This window comes from Orycteropus afer, unplaced genomic scaffold (genome assembly GCF_000298275.1).
Source record: "Orycteropus afer afer isolate SDZICR_OR568_19922 unplaced genomic scaffold, OryAfe1.0 scaffold00002, whole genome shotgun sequence".
NCBI lineage: Eukaryota > Metazoa > Chordata > Mammalia > Tubulidentata > Orycteropodidae > Orycteropus > Orycteropus afer.
In genome coordinates this window covers 5,079,425-5,101,015 of record NW_006921589.1, presented here as the reverse complement: position 1 = coordinate 5,101,015, position 21,591 = coordinate 5,079,425, and positions in this window count along the sequence as shown.

Genomic DNA, 21,591 nt, shown 5'->3' with positions numbered 1-21,591 from the left:
AAAAAAAAAAAAAAAAAGAATGGCCAGATGTCATCTCACCTACTCATGTTATCAGAACGAACCATTCCTTGGAGAAAGATATCATACTTGGTAAAGTTGGGTTAGCAAAAAAGGGGAAGGCCCTCAGTGAGAAGGATTGACATAGTAGTTACAAGGACGGGCTCAGGTATAGCAAGGATTGTGAGGCTAATGCAAGACCAGGCAGTGTTTCATTCTGTTGTACTATGAGTTGGAGCCAACTTGATGGCACCCAACAACAACATAGTGTTTATGTAGGTGCCCTGGTGGAGCAATTTAAATGCTTGGCTGCTAAACAAAAGGTCTGCCATGTAAACCCACCAGCCACTCTGTGGGAGAAAGATGTGACAGTCTGCTCCTGTAAAGATTACAGCCTTGGAAACTTTGTGGGGCAGTTCTACTCTGTCCTATAATATTGCTATGAGTCAGAATCAGTTTGACAGCTGTAGGTTTTGTTTTGGATATATATATTTTTTTATCTAACCTCAGAGATCAAATTATTCTCTATATATCTTCTCCATGGGACTCCTGGTGGTGCAGCAGTTAAGAGCTCAACTGCTAACCGACAGGTTAGTGGTCTGAACCCAACATCACCTCCGTGGGAGAAAAATGAGGCAGCTGCTTCTGCAAAGATTTACTGCCTTGGAAACTCTATGGGACAAGTCTAGTCTGTCCTATAGGGTTGCAATGAGTTGGAATCAACTCAACCGGCAATGGGGCATTTTTTTGTTTGTTTATTTGTTACTTTTTTACTTTATTTGTTGTTTTCTGCAGGGTTGAGATGAATTGTGACACTGTAACATTTTTTCCCCCTAGTATTGCAAAATGTTGGTTGTTTTTTTGTTTTTGTTTTTGTTTTGCATTAAATATGTGTCTCTTATGGAAGGACTTTGTCTTTATAATCCTCATTCCAGTGTGAATCAAGTGACCTAGCTTCTGTTTGGGACCATTATTTCAAAGCCGGTCTGTTTCAATGCACTAATGAGCCACCATTATCTGAGTGCTTTTTCAGCTGCCCTGGTTTCTCCTTTGTATTACCACTGTCATCTTTTGGCCTAAATATTTTTTACCCTTAATTATGCTTTAGTGCTTATATCCTAGGCTTTTTAGCAAAGGCAATAATTTAAAAAATGAAATAATTAAGTCTTTCTGAACTCCTAATTTCTAGCTCAGAGCCAGAGCTACTAGAAGATTGCTTCACTTAGATTGAAAGGAAAAAGGATATCAAGTTTAAGCATTTGTTCAGTATAATTTAGAATGTAAAGAACTCATATACCATGAAGACAGCTTTTTGTTCCATTCTCAACTCGTTGCAATCAAGTTGGATCTGACTCATAGTGACCCCCTCCTTGGGTTTCCGAGGTGGTATCACTACAGAAGTAGATTGCCCAACCTTCCTTCCGAGGAGTGGCTGGTGGGTTTGAACCGCCAGCCTTCTGGATAGCAGTCAAATGCTTTAGGCACTACGGGATCACAAATAAGAACCAAAGTAAGTTTCTTTCCGTTAACTTTTGGATAGGAAGAAAGACTTTGCAATTCCCAAAACTGAAGTCCTCACAAACCCTGTCTCAAAGCCAGTTTGTTCAATACTACTCAGGAATATGACTCATAGCCTCTATTTCCTTCTGCGATCCCTTTAGGAAGGCACAGGATGGACAATAGTGCCCACTTGGGTAAAGGAGTTGAGCCCCAACCTAATCTAAGCAATATGATCATTGTTTTTATCAGTCCTTTATTTTGTTTCCTTCTTGTTGTTGTTAGGTGCCGTCCAGTTGGTTCTTACTCATAGTGACCCTATGTACAACAGAGCAAACACTGCCCATTCCTGCACCATCCTCACAATTGTTTGCTGCACTTGAGCCCATTGTCAAAGACACTGTGTCAGTCCATCAAAGACAAATTTGTTGAAGGTCTTCCCCTTTTTGCTGACCCTTTACTTTACCAAACATTATATCCTTCTCCTGGGATTGGTCCCTTCTGACAATATGACCAAAGCATGAGAGATGAAGTCTGGCCATTCTTGTTTCTAAGGAGCATTCCAGCTGTACTTCCTCCAAGACAGATTGGTTTGTTCTTCTCACAGTCCATGGTATATGCAATATTCCTCACCAACACCACAATTCAAACGCATCAATTCTGTGGTCTTCTTTGTTCATTGTTCACCTTTCACGTGCATATGAGGCTACTGAAATGAACAGGGCTAGATTCAGATGCACCTTAGCCTTCAAAGTGACATCTTTGCTTTTAAATATTTTAAAGAAGCCTTTTGCTGCAGATTTGCCCAATGCAATATGTCGTCTGATCTCTTGACGGCTGCTTCTGTGGACATTGATTGTGGATCTGATCCCTGACAACTTCAATCTTTTCTCCATTTATCATGATGTTGCTTATTAATCAAAGTTGTGAAGATTTATTTAGCTCTGTTGGCTCAGTGATTAAGGCATTCAGCCACTAACCAACAGGTCAGTGGTTGGAGCTCACCAGCCACTCAGTGGAAGTAAGATAAAGCAGTCAGCTTCCATAAAGATTTACAGCTTTGCAAACCCTATGGGGCAATTCTACTCTGTCCTATAGTGTCACTATGAGTTGGAATCAGCTCCATGTCAGTGGGTTTGGTTTTGGTTTGGTTTTATGATGAGATGTAATCCATACTAACGGCTACAATATTTGATGTTCATCAGTAAGTGCTTCAAGTCTTCTTCACTTTCAGCAAGCAAGGTTGTGTCATCTGCATACTGCAGGTTGTTAATAAGTCTTTCTCCAATCCTGATACTGCATTCTTCTTCCTATAGTCCATCTTCTCAGATTATTTGCTCAGCATATAGACTGAATAAATATGGTGAAAGAATAACCCTGATGCACACCTTTTTTGATTTTAAACCACAATTGTTAGAACAACTGCCTCTTCATCTATGTACAGTTTCCTCATGAACACAATGAAGTGTTCTGGAATTCCCATTCTTTGCAATGTTATCTGTTATTTGTTATGATCCACACAGTCAAATGCCTTTGCCTCATCAATAAAACACTGGTAAACATGTTGTAATATTCTTTGCTTTTAGTCAAGATCCATCTTATATCACCAATCCTTAGCATGTATTAATCAGAAGATGGTTGTTTATTTCAGCTGGTTAAATCAATGCATAACTTTCTAAGAAATTACTGTTGGGAGACAAATTTGATTCACTGCTTAAGGTTATCAATAGATTCCATAATGCTACTTCATAATTTGGCTTGCCATTCTGAGCTAATATGGAATTCAGTAAAGGCTTTCAAACCAGAATGCACCTGAAATTACAGCAAATGTAGCTTGGAGGAAGGGATGCCAATATGAGAGCAACTATAAGCATCAACAAAGTTGTATACCCCTTCGTCTGTTGGTTTGTTTGAATCCATCCTCATTTCAGAAAGTATTCGTGGTGCCTTTGTCGGTATAGTTAATAATCAGCATCTTTATACAGAGAGCATGAATGAAGCCATCAGTATTATTTCTGGGAATTGTTGTTACTATGTGCTGTCCAGTCAGACCCAACTCATAGCAACCTCTCCTTGGGTTTCCTAGGCAGTATCACTATGGGTGAAGATTGTCCAACTTTCCTTCCAAGGAGTGTCTGGTGAGTTTGAACCTCCAGCCTTCTGGTTAGCAGTCAAGTGCCTTAAAACCCTACACTACCAGAATAGAGATTAGAAATGTACAACATAGCCCATATACTCCATAAAGAAATAAAGACTTTAAAGACTGTTGCCTCAGACTCGGGCAAGGTCCCAAAGCTCTGCTACTGTCTGCTACTTCCGTCATCCTCCCTAATGTTTGCAATAGCAAAAAACCAATGAATGTAAACCATGTCCTACTTTCTCAATGCAGTCTTCAACCAGTAACTTACATAGATATTATTTGACTATTGTTACCTTAGAAGTATAAAAAGAACATACCTAATATACTTTGAATTTCATGTAAGAGGATTAGCAATCAGGCCATCTAATTCTGTTTACATGTGGAACAATTTTTTATTTTAAAATAAAGAATTTTGGAACAACTTATATTTCAACTTTGTTTCTGTCTTCCTCATCTTACTTTAGCATTCAGGCAACAGCATTTGACACTATTTCCAAGAACAATTTCATGGTGATCTATAGTGGTCAAAATTTATGCCATAATGCCCAATGAAGAATAAAGGATATCAAGACACTCCTGTAGAAATGCTTGAGGAAAGGGTTAGCTTATAAAAGATCACCTTATGTGCTTAAAAATAAGTAAGAGTAAGAGCTTGAGAAAATGGATTCACATACAAGACTCAAATAAGCAAATGGCTTACCACTGGTATTGTTTTGTTTCAAATGCATTGTGAAAATACCTTCTCTTTCTTCATTCAGAAGTGTATTTTCAGGTTCATTATTTCTCTGACTAATCTAATTATTTGATTATATCCCAAGCAAATTCAAACAAGTAATATTTTCTTGAAGGCATTTGAGTTTACATTGAGATAGGAACTTTAAAGATAATAAAACTAACCAGTATTTGAATATTGTTTTATAGTTTACATGGCTTTCACATATATTTTGCCACTAAAACCAAAAACCAAACTCACTGCCATTGAATCGATTCCAACTCATAGTGACCGCCTTTGGGTTTCTGAGGCAGTAAATCTTTACAGAAGTAGATTGTCCAGTCTTCCTTCTGTGGAATGGCTGCTGGGTTTAAACCTCCAGATTCCTGGTTAACAGTCAAATGTCTTAGGCACTATGCCACCAGAGCTCCTTTATTTATTTATTTATTTTGATACTTTAAAATAACACACATTGTTCAAATTAGCTGTGTTTTACAGGCAAGGAACAATAACAGTACATTTAAGTTAGATTGAATTAATATTTTCCATGGGCTTACACAGGTTAAGAATTGGGAATTTTTTAACAGTAAAATGATAATGAATTCCACACCACCAGATGGTGGCTGATTCTGTTTATTACATGGTTACTTCATGTCAGTATAGATAATAAAGGAAGTATAAATAGCTCACCTTGTTATCCTAAAAATCCCATAGTATATGGCTATCTGGTGGTGTAGTGCCTAAGGCACTTGACTGCTAACCAGAAGTCTGGTGGTTCAAACCCACCAGCCACTCCTCGGAAGGAAGGTTGGGCAATCTACTTTCTTAGTAATACTGCCTCAGAAACCCAATGAGGGGTTGCTATGAGTCAGAGATGACTTAATGGTACATAACAACAACAACACATGGCTATCAGTTAATAAGAAACTTCTCAGAAAGTCCAACAGTGAACACAGTTCAACAGTGGTAATGAGTGGTGGTAGCCAAAGTAATGGCCAAGTTTAAAGTTCTAGTGTACCTTGGTTCAAGGAGGGAGATAGTGGAGACAATGGGCCCACCTGGCCCATCTATCTGACCTGAGAGGGTCATATCTGGCCCTGCCCACCAGTGATAACTCTGCTGAATCCCAAAGTCTTGGGATATGAGGTTTCCTACCCACTGACTTATGGTCCTTGACATAAGGTCTGAAGATATTCTTCCTCCACCTATGGTACAGGTGTTCCCCTCCCTCAGCTTTCTTGCGAAGTCTTGATTTTATTTAAAAAAAAAAAAGAAGAAGCTAGGTTTCTGCTACATGGCTAATTTGTGATGGAAAGTATTCATCAGGGAGAAGACTCTAGTTAATGCTTTGTAAAGATGGGATATTACAAAGCTGGAGTTCCAGAAATCATGAGACGCAAGGCCTGAGATATAAGCCAGAGCCCTTGACTTCCATCTGGGGATTGATATTCCCATAAAATTTCACAGGCTCTCTTGTTGCCTAACATGGGCCATGTACAGAGCAGTGAATCAGGCTGGAATGAGACATCAGGTGCCTGTGCTTCCTTTGTTAACTGACTGGTAGTCACTTAAGATGCCACCTCCAGCACTCAGGAATGACAATCCCTAATGGTAAAGAAGTGGAGGAGAAAGTTTTGATTTGGAGTGTTGTTGTTGTTGTTGTTGTTGTTGTTATGTGCCATCAAGTCAGACCCGACTCATAGCAACCCCTCCTTGGGTTTCGGAGGAAGTAAAGTAGATTACAGAAGTAGATTGCCCAACCTTCTGAGGAGTGGCTGGTGGGTTTGAACTGCCAGCCTTCTGGTTAGCAGTCAAGTGCCTGAGGCACTATGCCACCAGAGTAGCAGATTGAAAATATCAACCTTCCATCTCCACATAAGGAGCTCTGGTGGCATAGTGCCTAAGGCATTTGACTGCTAACCAGAAAGCTGGCAGTGCAAACCCACCAGCTACCCCTTGGAAGGAAGGTTGGGCAATCTACTTCGTAGAGATACCACCTCGGAAACCCAAGGAGGGTTGCTATGAGTTGGAAAATACTTAACAGCAGTGAGTTTGGAGTGAGATTTCCACATAACAACAAGAACCTTTAAATAAAAATCTTGAGACTGGGACATTAATAATTTCCAAGTCTTAGACAAAAAATTCTCTTAGAAATTTCTAAAATCAACAGCTTAGTCATTTCTGGTTAGATTTAGCTTTTGACTACTGAAAGTTTTGACTGCTAGTGGATTTGGTTCAAGTAACAATGGTAGATTTGATGTCACTTGTCAGAGAGATTTAGAGAAAAGTAACTGCCACATTTATATTTCCTACCATTAACTGGAGGAGCTCTGATAGCAGAGTGCCTGAGGCACTTGACTGCTAACCAGAAGGCTGGTGGTTCAAACCCACCAGCCACTCTTCGGAAGGAAGGTTGGGCAATCTACTTCCGTAATGTTACTGCCTCAGAAACCCAAGGAGGGGTCTCTATGAGTCAGGTCTGACTCCACAGCACACAACAACAACAACCATTAACTGGACTTGCTGTGTCTCAATAAAACATCATAGAAGGTACCAAAAAGTGAAGTGTATATTGGTGTTGAGTCTCATATAATGTCCATGTTTAAGTACAATAATATTCCTGCATATCTTGGATTCCAATTAACATCTTCTTCAAAATTATGCAAGTTATAGTCAGAAAATCCCAATAGGATCCTCACATCCTTTACTTCATTTGGCTTCTCCTTCCCCCCACCCCCACCATATTATCATAGATGAAGTGCTTACAGCTTGTCTGGTATTGTGATGAGAGATTTACTTATACAACCACATCTAATCTTCACAACAGTCCTGTAAGATAAATATTATTATCCTATTTAAAAGGAAAAATGTGAAATAACATTCTAATCTCACACAATAATTAAGAATTTAAACTCAACTGTGCTGGGTGCCAGGGGCTACACATTAAACCAGTACTCTATACCTCTACCCAGAAACAGATCTGAAATTAAGATCATTTCACAGAGATTGCATTCTAGCATTATTAATTAGCATTGCAAACATTTTTATGATTCTCATTGTTTTCCCACAATTCTTAAGGAAAATCTTGGTGCTGATTAAAAACATTGTGCTCCAGTCTGTCGTTGAATTGATTTCCTGAGTAGGTGGGAGATGGCAACATTATTTTCAGGACAAAGAATATCTCTATTGTCACCCAAAGCTTGGTGATACACAGTGATGCTCAGGATGTGTCATTTTAAAAATGAATCATAAATATAATCTGATTCCACTTGGGGCACTAAAGAAGGAAATACAGTTGTGTATAACTCGGAGCTGGTTCTCTTTTACACGAACACCATCTGTTTTTGTTGTTTTAGATGAAGTTTTTCATTTGAAGCTTTAAAAACTGCTTTAAATTCACTAATTATCTGGCCAATGAACCATAAGAACAAACAAGATAAGGGAACCATAACATGTTGTCCTCTGTTCTCACCCAGGCTGATGGCATCACAGTAATGAGGTCCAGATATATAGCAAGTTGATAGATGCCGTTTTAAATTAGCGGCCAGCTCCTAGAATCGGTTACTCTGGTAACATTTTGTGATTTTTCAGGGAAAGCATTAACTCTTCCAGTCCAGTTTAGGATATCTCCATATGAGGAGCTCTGGTGGTGTAGTGAATAAGTCACTTGGCTGCTAACCAGAAACTCAGCAGTTCAAACCCATAAGCTGCTCTGCAGAAGGAAGATGGGGAGATCTATCTCCATAAAGATTTACAGCCTCAGAAACCCAATGGAGATTGCTATTAGTCAGAGTTGACTCTATGGCAGTGAGTGAGTGAGATATCTCCCATGGCATTTGCATGAATAGTTTGATGCCCTGGGCTGGGAGACAGGTTGGGCCACGAGGCCTTTGCCATGATTACTGTTATACTGGTTGCAGACCAGAAGAAGCTATAGCTCAGAGCATAAAGTAAATGTAGAAGACTCTCAAGGCCAAGGTTAGTGTGATACCATCAAGAAGAACTTAAGAACTTCAGATGAAGGACTCTCATCTCCAACAGGGTAAATCCAGGTTACGCAGAGCAGTCCAGAAACCTCCTGAGCCAAAATAGCCAAACTGGCTCCCCTGAAAGGCTAAGGGGTAACAATTCCTCATCTGTTAAATGGAGTAAATACCTTCCTAGCCTCACTATGGCACAATGGTTAACCACTCGGCTGCTAACAGAAAGGTCAGCAGTTCCAACCCAACCAGCCACTCTGTAGAAGAAAAGATGAGATGATCTGCATGCATAAAGATTTCAGTCTAGGAAACCCTATGGGGCAGTTCTACTCTGCCCTGTAGGGACAACAACAATTTCCCGAGGGATCTGTGAGGCTCAGATGAAGTAATGAGCACAAAAGTACTTTGAAAAGTGTTTTCTTTGAGGTGGTGGTGATATCCTTAGTATTTGTCTATCTGGTACTGCTGACCAATTATGACGTCTTCTTGTAAGTGATCCCTGCCATTCTGAAAGCTCATGCTATTCTAAGAACAATGCAAAGAATCAATGCCATTAAATGATAATGAAGAGAGAATGTCCAGTATTTAAAGTAGTGGCTTTCAATCTATCACCCTTACACATCTATCAGATGACTTTTATATGTATTCTAGACTTCTCTAGATAAGTAACAGCAACTTCCAGTGGCATAGTGCCTAAGGTATTTGCTAACCAGAAGGTTAGTGGTTCAAACCCACCAGCCGCTCGGCAGAAGGAAGACTGGGCAATCTACTTCCATAAAAATTTACCACCTCAGAAACCCAAAGGGGTTCTATGAGGTGAAATCAACTTGACAGTAGTGAGTTTGGTTTTGGTTTGGTTTAGCTGTACATACATGGAGAAAAGTGAGAAAGTGGGTGAAAGTGAATCCATTTTGTCTATATTTTCAAAAAGAAATAATTCAACAAGTATTAACAGCAAATTACTTGTAGCACAACTGTGTTATTAACCCTTGAATAAGATCATTGCTTTAGAGAATAAATTGAACTTTCTCAATCTGAAAGATTAATTGTTTCTTTCTAATTAGGAAGTTTAATGCCTAATTTAATACTCAATTACAATAATTCTTCTGTCTTAAATTTTTTTCTAATTTCACTTTTTCCCTCTTTCTCTATATTTTAAAGGACTTACTCTAAATACTTTTCATTATAAATGAATAAGTTTTTTTTAAAAAAGATGGAATTTAAATCATATGTGACAAATACATTTGTTCTCTGATCTTCTAGTTTAATTGTCCAAGCAGTTCATTTGTTGTACATGACTTACAATAAAAATCATATTATTAAGCAGAAGAAATGACTGAATGTGAAATTTTACACTCAATGTGTTTACTATAGAGGAACATGAAATTGACCACTTTCAATTACTTTGAAAGCAATGAAATGAAAATAATAATGGTTTTCCCAAGAAGAGAAAGAATAAAGTGTACTCTTTTCAGTGTGTTTATATTGCAGCTGTGAACTATGCCCCATGTGGCTTCTAATGGAAATTGAAAATTTTCCCCAGTCATCTTAAACTTCACAATTTTTTAAAAATGCAGTATCTTTCCAAGAAGTTACAGAAATCACCAAATAGTAACTCCATAGAATGAGAAGATTGTCTGATTGATTTCCAATTCTGAAAAAGGCAAGAAACTGGAATCAAATCACAGGAAATAGTTTTACGGTGAACATAAGGATCATAAGAAAGACAAGGGTCATAAGCATTTGGCAAAATAGGTCTTACTGTTGAATTATCCTCTGTGGTAGATTGTTGGCATAAACGGCTCCACTTCTTGTCTCTCCTTTTCCAGGTGATTCTGCAGGTGATTCCTCCAATCAAGAAGTGGAGTCTAGTTCCCTGTCCCTCGAATCTGGGCTGGCTTATGACTTGCTTTGACCTATAGAAAGCAACAGAATATGGAGGAAGTGATGGAGCACCAATTTGAGCCAAGGCCTCAAAAGACCTTGCGTGCTCTACTCTTCCTCTTGTTTCCCTGCCCTTGACTGAGAAGACTAACCTGTTGAAACACAGACTATCACATGACATAAAGCTAAGTTGTCCAAACTGAGGTCGTCCTAGATCTGTAACATCTGACCACAGACACATAAGCAAGCTAGACAAGATCTGCTGCCAGCCAACCCATAAACTCATGAAAAATCACAAATTATGTCACTTTGTTATTCACACCATCACGAGAATTAAGAATGGCAGAAATCATTACACTAATTTCTGATTTCAGGGATTAGAACTTAAAATTTGTTAATTTATTAAAATTTGTTAATTTGTCTAAAGTCTTCAGAGCTTAAAACCCTAGGCTGAAGTCTGATCTTTTTGTTTCAAGGCTAGAACCCATATTGATACATGAATGAATACACAACATTCTCTGCAATCAGTGCTCTGTGAGAAATGAACAGAAATTGCCAGGAGAGTTTAGAAGAGGAAGGGGTTGACATTTTTCCTGTGCCTGTAAAATCAAAGCCAGAAGAATTTTTAGAAAAATCATTAGGTGTCTGGAGTTGTTCAAGTAGTTCACCCATGAGTTTTGTTCCCAAGAGTTGCCATGGAATATTTTTTATTTTAAAAATGTATATTTTAATTCATTTCAGCATTTATATTTTAAATTAATACAGAGCTTGGCCTATACAACTTGGGAATTGTGCATTGTATTTCAGGAATTCAATACAGAGATAAATGAGCCAGATAAAAAGAGGTGTGGATGCTATAGGTGGAAGGGGATCTTGAAAGTGGTCTCACTTACTTTACCCCATCGTTTTAGAGGGGTTAACCACAGTCCAGAGACCTTTAGTGACTTGCCAAAGGTTTCTTAGTGATCCCAGCCATGCAGAATCAGAACTGAACAGCTCAAGTTTCTGGGAAAACAGGGCTTGGAGACACATGTCCCATATAATAAAAACAATTCACAATATTTTAGTCACCCTAACAATAAAATTAGAAGCCCAGCATCTTTATTCTCCCAACTGAGATGAAATTAATACTAGTTTCCTAATATAGTTCAGTGCCTAAGGCATTTGACTGCTAACCAGAAGGCCGTCTGTTCAAACCCACCAGCCACTCCTCGGAAGGAAGGTTGGGTAATCTATTTCCATGGAGATACAGCCTTGGAAACCTAAGGAGAGGTTGCTATGAGTCAAATTGACTCAACGGCAGTGAATTTGTTTTCTGGTTTGGAATATAGTTCACATTTTCATTTGTACAGTAATTAATAATAAACTATTTAGTCATATATATCTATAAAAATACTAGAATGCATTTTACTGTTCAAATCTTATTCTGAAACCTCAAGATGAGTTCTTGCCTCGATGCAGTACCATGACTATTGAACTTTCTCCTTTCTAACAGTGCCGAGGTATGTCACTGAGTCAGGCATAATTGGTGACTGTGTAGCTCAAAACAAAATGCTTTTGTGTGTCTCCATTCCCTGAAGGCAATCCTTAACTTTTTATAAAAAGCTGTATAAAATAATGGCCAAGAGTATGAGCAGTGCCACTTACCACAGTAGTACACAACAACAAACTCACTGCCATCGAGTTGGATCCGACTCATAGTGACCTCTCCTTGAGTTTCTGAGGTGGTATCATTATGGTAGATTGCCCAACCTTTCTTCCAAGGAATGGCTGGTGGATTTGAACCGCCAGCCCTCTGGTTAGCAGTCAAATGCCTTAGGCACTATGTTACCAGAGCTTGAATTAGTTAATATGGCTCTTCTAGACATAGTCCTCCATTTTGTGATATATTACAAATCTTAGCCTCTATGCCTGTGATTATAGTCCTGTTTTGGAGTGAGTTGTCCAATGAGGTAGGGTAAATGTGGGATATATCTTTGATCACCACCTTATTAGAGGGTGTGATTCAAGTCACCACCCTTAGTTTCCTTGAGGATATGGTCTGCATCCAATATATATGAATTCTCTGGCAAAGTTTGCTCTCTTGCTCTGATTTGTCATCATCTGATCTCTGGTTCTTGTGACCTGAGACAGCAGCCAGTCATCTGACTTACTGATTGGGGTTTGCCGGCCTCTGCAACCACATGAGTGAGGAGTAAGCTCCAGATTGACATCCCACAGATTAGGGACTTGCCAATCTCCACAACCACATGAGCCATTTCCTTGGTGGTTCATGAGTTCTGTAAGATGTTACCCTGAAATACAGAACCCTAAGAAGGGAGGGAGAGTACTGAGGGCAGGAGGAGTAATTGATGTTAAAGATAACAGAGTGATCCAGCAGTTTGAAAAGTTGGACATTTTGGACATCTTTAACCTCTGTCTTATAGGGACCACCTTCAAGCTGATCCTTCTAAAAGTTATTCGAGCAACCAGCTGTGGAATCTTGCCCCACTACTTTATGTGGAGACTACTACTACTGATGGTGTAGTGCCTAAGGCATTTGACTGCTAACCAGAAGGCTGGCAGTTCAAACCCACCAGCCACTCCTTGGAAGAAAGACTGGGCAATCTCCTTCCATAGAGATACTGCCTCAGAAACCCAAGAGGGGGTAGCTAGGAGTCACAATTGACTTGATGGCAGTGAGGTCTTTGTTTTTGTTTTGTTTTGTTTTAATAATAATAATAATAAAATCTTCCCTATGGTGTTGTTATGAGGACCACATTCTCTTGTTGGTTCCTCCTGTACCACCCTCTCCTTCCTAGACTCCATGGGTGGATATTTCTTATTTCCATAGCCTTTAAGCTTTGGATTGTCATCAGTTCAGCCTTTCAATTTCTTATCTTTAATATCTTCTTTTCTCAATATGGAATCAACAAATAAATCCTCCTAGTCCTAGTGCCTAAGGTACTTGACTGCTAACCATAAGGCTGGAGGTTCAAGCCCATCAGCCACTCCTCAGAAGGAAGATGGGGCAATCTACTTCCGTAGTGATACTGCCTCGGAAACCCAAGGAGGGGTCGCTATGAGTTGGGTCCCACTCAACAGCACATAACAACAACAACAACAGTCCTAATCAGTGGTTAAGTACTGGCTGCTAACTGAAAAGTCTGGGGTTTGAACTCACCAGCCACTTCATGAGAGAAAGACATGGCCATTTGCTCCTATAGATTACAGCCTTGGAAACCCTATGGGCAGTCCTTCTCTATCGTGCAGAGTGGCTATGAGTCGGTGGGCTTGGTTTTTTTGGTTTATTCCTAATCAAAGACTTTCAGGGACTCTTCACTGCCTGTGAAATGACATCCAAACTGCTCAGTTTAATTTCCAAGGCCTTCCGTATGCCGCCATTCCAACTTTCTTCCCCCCACTGCATTCTCTTTCCATAGAGGTCACCACAGTCATGCTAAACTCAGGCTGACCATTTTCTGAAATGCAAGCCTCTTTTCCAGCCCTCTACCTGGAAGAGCTTTCCTCACTATTTCCACTTGCTTCCAGGCTACATCCTCATCAATGCATGACTCAAATGCTAATTTGTCCTACAAAACCTTCCCTGTTCCCCATAGGCCATGCTCCAGTACAGAGGTTCATATATACATCTCTCTTCCCTTCTGAACACATACTTCTCTTAGAAATTCACATTATGCATGCTTATATTGTAGGGCCCACTCAATAAACACATTAAATGAATTATAGCCAAAATTCACTTTATCCAAAAAATCTGACAAACGTATAACAAATATTACAGTTTCTAGAATTTTTATCATTCCGGTTTTGTATGAGGATTTGAAATTTAATTTTCTGAAAATATGTTCTTGCTCATTCTATACACAAAATAGTGTCCCCCATATTTAGGCCAGAAGAGAAACTTGAATTAAAATAAAAGTGTGGAGTCCATTCAAAATGACTGAGAAGCCAAATATTATGATTAAATATCCTCAGTGAAAGAGTGAAAATTAAAATGCAATTATCCAGATGTTTCCAAACATTCATCAGGCAGACACAGACTTCATCTCCTAGGTCTCGACCTATGTCTTCTTCAGCTGGTCATTTAGTCCCACCAGGCACCCATGTATCCTCAGCCCTTGCCTGCTGGTCCCTTTCTTTCTTCTCTTAAGGAATCTAAGCCACATACCCAGGTCACATCTATTTGCCTGAGCTCCTTCACATAATTCCAAGAAGCAACACCTTCAGCTTCACAATTCTAGGCAGGCTGCATGGTTTACTCAGTGAGATTGATATTCTGCACTGTCCCCACGGACAGAATACAAACCAGACCATGTCCCAGGTGACAGCCAATTTGCAAATGAGGCCAAGAATATTTAGAAGTGGTTACAATTCTGACATGGAACTTGTCTCCCAATGCCTTTTTAATTTCCTGACATTTTCAGACTAGGGAAAAGAATCTGGCTGATGAGTCACCAATATTAATGGAGTTTTGACTCCTACTTGCTGCAGCAGCTACTTTTCCATTAGTCATTCATAAAAAAAAAAAAAAAAAAAATTACCAGGAAAGCTCAGGGGAAGAAACACTGTTGATAGGCAGTGCATTGTCATTTTTATCATACCTTGGCTGCTATTTCATGGGAAGGAAAGTTGTTTGTTTCTTTACTTCTTGCATATCTGTTTGGAACCGAAAAATAATTGTTATTTAGATGCTACCATGATGGAGAGGGTTTCATTTGTTTTATGGATAGAAAATACCTCTGGAGCTTGAATCATGTGAATCTACTTAATCTTAAGAGAATGGAGAATTACATTATATTACAATATTTTTTGGTTTCCTGGTTTCCTGACTTTCTTAGATACGTACATCCTAGTGAAAAGGAGAAAAAAATTAAATGAATAATTTGTGTTTAGGATAATTAATTGTGTTTCAGAAATGTGCAAATAAAGCTAAGGTTTGAAGTCAGTATCAGAATAGTCCATCCTTGGTACCTGCAAGGTTCTCCAGCCATCAGTGTCCCAGGTGCATTTTAAGAACCATAGCAGCTGAATCCCAGCAATAATTGGGAGCTTGCTGTAGAGTCAAGTCTTTTCATTCTGTCTGCACGATATTAGCCTACACCTCTACAAGTGTTTGGGGAGGACTTCTCAATTTCCTACTCTCCAGATGTTGTTAGACTAAAGGAGATGTAGGGCTAGAGAGGTCCTTTTGTGAGTGAACAGGGAAATTTTTCAATCAGGCAGCAGCATCTCTTGAATTCTCCATCCTGAATCATAAGTCCATAAAAAAACAAAAGCAAACCCACTGCCATTGAGTTGATTCCAACTCATAGCAACCCTACAGGACAGAGTAGAAGTGCCCTATAGGGTTTCCATGGCTGTAAATCTTCATGGATGCAGACACACAACATGACAACATATGTATAATCTTGTTGGAAATACTCAATGTCTTCTAGCTTTGGGTGGATTTTAAGGGCAAAAGATATTTATTGGAGTCTTTTGAGTTTCTACGAGCTTCTGCCATGGATCTCTCTGAGGCCAGTAAGAAAAAAGAAAATTGTACTTCTTTCAACCTGTTTTGGGAGAAGGCAAATCTGGCAGCTCCCCTTTGGATTAATGTACAGAAGAAAAAGAGTCTATGCATCTAAATATCACTCAGAAAATGTGCCGTTTCTCTCATGGATGTTGCTACCATCAACTTTTGTTGTAGCTAGCTGCTGGCAAGACGGAAAGCATTGGGCTGCTAACCTAAAGGTCGGGTATTCAAACCCCCCAGCCACTCCACAGAAGAAAGATGAGGCAATCTGCTTCTGTAAAGATTCACAGCCTTGGAAACCCAACTCACCCAACTCACTATGGCCCCATGTACAACAGATCTAAGCGTTGCCTGGTCCTGAATTATCTTCACAGTCACTGGCAAGCTTGAGTCAATTGCTGAGGGCACTGCGTGCTCTGAGTCCCTAGCCACCCAGGGGGCTCATCTCTAACACTACATCAGACAACTACATCACAACACTACATCTTCTGTCGTGAACCATAGGGTTTTCATTGGCTGATTTCCAAAAGGAGATCTCCAGGCCCTTCTTCCTAGTCTGTTTTAGTCAGGGAGGTCTGCTGAAGCCTGTTCACAATGGGTGACTCTGCTGGCATTTGAAAGACTGGCAGCATCACAGCAACGTGCAAGCCACCACAGTATGACAAACTGACATACGGGTGATGGACCATCAGCATTAAGAGTCATTCTTAGGCAGGAAAAGATCATGTCTTTTTCCTCACAGATTCTCATAGCAATAAAGTCCTCTTTCTCCCTGATGACTCATAACTGGAAGGGAGTTTGCAATGGAGGACTAGAGAAAGGATAAACAGAACAAGAGTAACTGAGGCATATCAAGCCCCTCACAATGATATCCTCAATCAAAGCAACAGCCATGCCACATCTTATACCCTATACTTCACCATTCCCTGCCTAGAGCACAGTCACTTGTGCATCCAAGACTTGTGTACTGGGCATACTTCCCAACTGGAAAGCCAATCGTAGTAGTCAAGGTTTCCATCTAATGAGAAACAGAAACCCAAACCAAGTAATCAGGTTTAGGGGGAAAAAAAATTGGGGAGGGATGCCTGTGCCTCATGCAGCTGAGAAGTCTAAGGGAAGATTTCACTCGAGGCTGGCTGTGTGCAGGTTTGAATGAAGTCACCAGCTGTCTCTCTGTCTCTCTGTCTCTCTGTCTCTCTCCTCACTCTCTCCTCACTCTCTCTTTCTCTCTCCCTTTCTCTGCCACACTATCATGAGCTTCTGCTTTTCTCTATCTGTAGCAATGTTCCAGAGACAAGCTCCCTTCATGCAGAGTAGAATGTGGCTGATTTCACCCCTAAAACAACATGATTATGATTTCTGATACTAAAAGAGAGAGTCTTTCTTTCCCTCTTTCCTAAGAACCCATTATATTCAATTTCAACAAGAACTCTGAGCAGATCTGCATTGGCCCAATGCCTACTACCCCCAAGTCAACAACCTCTGTGCTGGTAAGAAGGCATGAGTTTCTTTAATTATTGACCTTAGATTATGAACCTACCTTGATGGGAAATGATGAGGGGGAGGGGTGGGAGGGAAGGAATGGGGAAGTGAGGTACAGAAATAAAAACACTGATGCACTAGGTTTTTCTCCTTCTGAGTCTCCCACTTGGCAGTTCAGACACATTCATTAACACTAAGGAGCTCTGGTGGCACTGTGGTGAAAGCATTGGGCTGCTAACCTAAAGGTAGGGTATTCAAACCCCGCAGCCACTCCACAGAAGAAAGATGAGGCAATCTGCTTCTGTAAAGATTTACAGCCTTGGAAACCCAGTGGGACAGTTCTACTCTGTCCTGCAGTTCTTATGAGTCAGAATCAACTCGATGGCAGGGGTTTTGGGGCTTTTGGTCATTAACACTTAGCTCAACTATGACTCTGAGAAGCCTTTCTGGACTCCCGCCAGCAGAGCAGCTATTCCTAAGCATTTGGTTTTCTTCTTCCAGTATGTTTGCATATCTGACTCTCCAACCAGAGAGACTTCTTTGTGGACAAAAAAGAAATAAACATATGAATGTAGCTTGGTATTTTAAGCAAGTAGCTTAAGATATCTTAGTTTTCTACTCCATGGAAGGAAGACCGGCAAACTTGCATAAAGATTTACTGTCTTGGAAACCCAGTGGGGGTCGCTGTGAGTGAGAATAGATTCATGGCAGTGAATGAGTGATGGATAAAGCCAATTTGCAAAAGAAATGTCATTCAGCGAGAAGCATCAAGAAGCACAGAGACCTGAGGTTTGGCCCCTCACCCTCCACCCCCCACCCCCTCACAGAAGAGTTGGTCAGGTGACCTATTCACCACTTCCTCTATTGAGCTCCCCCAAACAAAAATGGCTGCAAGGTGTTTTTTTTTTTTTAATTTATTTATAATGTTCTTAAATAGCTTTATTGAGCTATAATTCACATACCATAAAATTCATTCATTTTCAATGTATAACGCAATGATTTTTGGTAAATGTATAGCCTTGTGCAACCATTGGTATAATCCATTTTAGAACATTTTCATCACCCTCAAAAGATCCTTTGAGTCTGTGTGCAGTCACTCCCCATTCCCACTACAGGGCCCAGGCAAGCACTAGTCTGCCTCTTGTCTCTATCGATACCTTTTTTCTGGAAATTTCATAGAAATGGAATCCTGTAATATGTGTTCTTTTGTGTCCAGCTTCTTCTACATAACGTTGGTTCATCCATGTTGTAGCATGTATCAGTCACACTCATTCTTTTTAATTTCTGAATGTTGTTGTTGTTATGTGCCATCGAGTCAGACCCAACTCATAGTGACCCCTCCTTGGGTTGCCGAGACAGTATAACTACAGAAGTAGATTGCCCAAATTCCTTCTGAGGAGTGGCTGGTGGGTTTGAACCGCCAGACTTCTGGTTAGCAGTCAAGTGCCTTAGGCACTATGCTACCAGAGCTCCTAATTTCTGAATAGTATTCCATTATTTGTAAGTACCACACTTGTTTATTCAGATCCTGGGTTTTCTTAGCACCCCAGCCTCATAGGAGAGAGATCACCACTGAGAAGTGGCAAGACAGCTGAAGCAGCCACAACCTTGTTGGCCTGGGTTCAACTCCTTGGCTTATGGTGGTAAACTCCCCACCCCCAATTTCCATGGCCCAGCAAAACATCCCTGCTCTTGACTAAGGCTCATGCTGGAGTAAACATGGAGGGGGTGAAGAAAACAAACCAAAACCAATTGCCATGGGGCCGATTCAGACTCAAGGTGACCCCCTGAGTTCAGAGGAGAACTGCTCTGCAGGTTTTTAAGGCCGTTCTAAACCATGTCAAGGAGCTCTGGTAGCATAGTGCCTAAGGCACTTGACTGCTAACCAGAAGGCTGGCGGTTCAAACCCACTAGCCACTCCTCAGAAGGAAGGTTGGGCAATCCTACGTCCGTAGTGATACTGCCTCAGAACAAGGAGGGGTCGCTATGAGTCAGGGCCGACTCGATGGCAAATAACAACAACAACAACAACAAACCATGTCAACAGTTGACCGTTTGGAAGCAGATTGCCAGGCCTTTCTTTCCAAGGACATCTGAACGGGTTCTACCCATCAATCTTTCAGTTAGCCATGGAGTGCTTAATCATTTACACTAACAGGGGACTCAGAGGCAGATGAAGGAGTAATAAAAACAATACAGGAGCCCAGAGTCCTCTTTAAGGTGAGTATTTTGGGCACAGAGTCTTTCAAATGCTACTGCAAAGAAGGACACAGTTTATAGGAAAATTTCTTTGTAGGAGATTGAGGTTTTTGCATATGTAACAGGGAAGAGTATGCCCAATTCAATTTAAATAGTAGTTGCCGTAGAAAAAGTGATTATAAGCTACATGCTTGTATTTTTTAAATTCTGTGAAAGTCTTCAGAGCATATTTTGGATATAAATTATAGAAAAGGAACGATTTTCTTTCATTTTTAAACTAAAGGAAAATGAAGGCATCTCTCTTCACAAGATAAAAATATAGGTTTCTTTTCAGAAGCTATTTTTCAAAAATGTTCTTTCCTGGCACACATTCCTCCCCCCACCACCCACATACATACCTTTTTCATTTTTTTAACCAGGCCAACATTTCTCACTTTCCATTCTTCACCAATTAGGACCAATTAAGCAAAGCTTTGTTAACTGAAAGGAACTCTGATGGAACTGTGGTTAAAGTATTGGGCTGCTAACTGAAAAAAAGATTGAGTGCTCAAACTGTAAACATTTCTAGCTCTGGAAACCCTACAGGGGTTGCCATGAGTCAGAATCAACTCAATAGCAGTGGGTTTGCTTTTTAGTTTTTATTAATTAAATAAACAATTAGAGTTGAGGTCACATTGTGGGAATAATAGGAGTGGGGAGGGAAGAGAGTATGAGAAAATTAGTTCACACATTAGCGGAGATATATTTCACAGCACAGCATACAAAGCTGGCATCCAGGACACAAGAGATTATTCATGAAAGGAATTTACAGTGAAAGATAATGAGGATGCTTTCAGCAAGCCACCAATCTGTGGAGAGCTCCTGGAGGCCCTGAACAGTCAGAAAACAGGTCTTTGCTGAATAGAAGCAAGGTGACATTTAGAGTACATGGTTCGCAGAAAAGAGTAAAATGGATGCAAACTCAGGAATAGCGTCTCCGGGGAGAATAAACCTCACTGCCACTAACAACAGTGTTGCAGCCAGGAAGGTTTTCCCCAACGTACACAGCCAGAGCCCTGTTGCAACCTGGGGATACTGCAGAAAACTGGAAAAATTCCTGGCATCTTCTAGACCCACAGGCCCAGCTGGGAATGCTGTAAACATTCTTTCTCTGGACAAAACGTTTCAAGAAGCACTCCAGAGATTTTTCTCTGTTTTTCCACTTCACACTCTTTTTTTTTCTTTTTCTTTTTCTTTTTTCCTGCTTAAGTTTCAGTATGAGAGAACTGTGAATACTGTCTGAATTTAAAACGTCAGCTTTAGAGAAGAAACCTAATTACTGGAGAAACTGGATGTATCATCATTTCATTAAAGAAAACCAAGTTTTAAAATGTCACTCTCTTTATTTCCTCGAGAAGAGAGGTCCTGAAAAATGCTCCGATATGCGTGGGGGAAGATTCACTGTGACCGTGGCATGTCTCTCATCATCTCCCCATGCCACCAGCCTGAGTTCCTGTTTATGCCTCGATTAAGCAAAAAACACAAGTTCATTGTCAAAACATCTTAGAAAACAAAATCAAGAAAATTTTCATCTTCTATAATGCTATCAATGTTGTTGTTGTTATTACGTGCCGTCTAGTTGGCCCCAACTCATAGCGACTCCTCCTTGGGTTTCTGAAGCGGTATCATTACGGAAGTGGATTGCCCAACCTTCCTTCCGAGGAGCGGCTGGGGGGTTTGAACCGCCAGCTTTCTGGTTAGCAGTCAGGTGCCTTAGGCACTATGCTACCAGAGCTCCCAATGCTATCAATAGTGACCATAGTTAACATTTAGCTACAATCTTCTTGACTTTTATAGTAAATATACACATGTACATGTTGTTGTTAGGTGCCATTGAGTCAGTTCCGATTCATGCAACCTTTTGTACAACAGCACAAAACCCTGCCTGGTCCTGCACCATCCTCACAATCATTGCTATGTCTGAGCCCATTGTTGCAGGCACTGGGTCAACCCATCCCTTGGAGAGTCTTCAGCGGAGCTTCCAGACTAAGATAAACTAGGAAGGAGAACCTGGTGATCTACTGAAAAAAATTGGCCAGTGAAAACCTTAAGGATAGCAGCAGAAGCTTGTCTGATACACAGTGCAGGAAGATGAGACCCTCAGGTCCCAGAAGCACTAAAATAGGACGAGAAGAGCTGCCTCCTC